Genomic DNA, 1,889 nt, shown 5'->3' on the forward strand with positions numbered 1-1,889 from the left:
ATGAGCTCCCATTTTTACCTCATATACAGATTGCAGAATCACATCAGTTACACATCCACAATATATATTTTAAATATACCATAATATAAAAGTGTTTATAGGTATAGTATATACATCTACACAAACAATGGAATATTATTCAGCTTTATAACAAAGATACTTCCTCATTGGCATTTGTGACATCATGGATAATCCTAAAGGACATTATTCTAAGTGAAATAAGCCAGACACAGAAAAAAAAATTCTTTCTGTTTCTTTATTAGGATAGTAGATTTTTTATTTCTTCACATACTTTACAATTAACCTAGAGGACACCTCGATAAAGAGAAAAAAATAATGAGAAATTACACTGCAGTGACAGATTTTATTCTTCTTGGACTGACAAACGACCCACGGTGGCAGGTTGTACTTTTCGTGTTTCTTCTTGTTTCCTACATGCTAAGTGTGACTGGGAACCTGATCATTATCATCCTCACCCTTTCAGATCCTCATCTGCAGACTCCCATGTATTTCTTCCTTCTGAACTTCTCCTTCCTAGAAATATCGTTCACTTCTGTCTGCATCCCCAGATTCCTTGTCACTATTGTGACAGGAGACAGAACCATTTCTTACAATGGTTGTGTGGCTCAGTTATTTTTTTTTTTCATCTTCCTGGGAGTGACAGAATTTTGCTATTTCCTATGATCGCTAAGTGGCCATCTGCAAACCTCTTCATTACAAGACCATCATGAGCAGCAGAGTCTGCATCCTTCTTATCTTCAGCTCATGGCTTGCAGGATTCCTGATCATCTTTCACCAATCCTCCTTCTGCTGCAGTTGGATTTTTGTGCCTCCAATATAATTTATCATTTTATCTGTGACTCTTCTCCAATTCTGCAGCTTTCTTGCACAAACACTCACTTTCTAGAACTCATTGAGTTCTTTTTAGCTGTGGTAACACTCATGTTCACCTTCACATTAGGTATTCTCTCCTACACAAATATCATCCAGACAATTCTGAAAATTCCTTCTACAAATTAAAGGAAAAAAGCCTTTTCCACTTGTTCCTCCCACATGATGGTTGTCTCCCTCTTTTATGGCAGCTGCATCTTCATGTACATTATTAAGCCCTCTGCAAGGGAGAGGGTGACGTTAAGCAAAGGAGTAGATGTGCTCAACACTTCAGAGGCTCCTCTCCTGACCCCTTCATATATACACTAAGAAATCAGCAAGTAAAGCAGGCCTTCAAGAGCATGGTCCAGAGGATGGTATTTTCTGCAAGTTAATGAATGTGATTATGTGGGAAAATGGACCTCTTGAGGCAAAACTGAATGAAAAATTACCTATAAATTCTTTCTGAACACCTCATTTTGCTTCTTTGCTTAGACATATTTATATATCACCAACACCTCTTCTCCCAGTTATACTAAAAACAGAGTCTTAACTATTTAAGGTAATAGAACACTTGATCTTGCACCTGTGTAATTAAATTTTAGGTAAATCAATAATCCCTACTGTTTCTCATATCAAATCAAGATAGATTGAGAATTTACTCATAAAATCATCTTCTTATGAGCAGTTTGTGTTGACTATTCATGTCCTCAGTAAGGCCTCCAATTAGCAGCAGGCTATCAGTAACTAATCTTTGGGAGAGTCAATGTTAGACATTAATTTTAAACTGTGCAGGGATTCATCAATCCTAACCCCAGAATTGTTCAAAGGTCAATCTTATGCTCTAAGGTGAAATATTATTGTAAATTATTGTAAAACAATAGAATTCTGATTGCTGAGGTTTTATGAAAAATACATCAGACAAAATTGGTGGTCATTTTTTATAGACTTTCAATAAATTATTTATAATAATTTCTATTATTTACACTGTAATATTTCATTAAAAAGACTTCCTTCAA

The 1,889-nt window shown here is 35.5% G+C and overlaps 1 pseudogene; it reads left to right on the forward strand.

Annotated features, from left to right (window-relative positions):
* Positions 1-336: 336 nt before the first annotated feature.
* On the forward strand, positions 337-1,265 carry LOC124108146 (olfactory receptor 6C75-like; annotated as a pseudogene).
* Positions 1,266-1,889: the final 624 nt, after the last annotated feature.

This window comes from Marmota monax, unplaced genomic scaffold (genome assembly GCF_021218885.2).
Source record: "Marmota monax isolate L192 unplaced genomic scaffold, Marmota_monax_Labrador192_F-V1.1 WCK01_AAM20220418_F8-fsc00560, whole genome shotgun sequence".
Taxonomy (NCBI): domain Eukaryota; kingdom Metazoa; phylum Chordata; class Mammalia; order Rodentia; family Sciuridae; genus Marmota; species Marmota monax.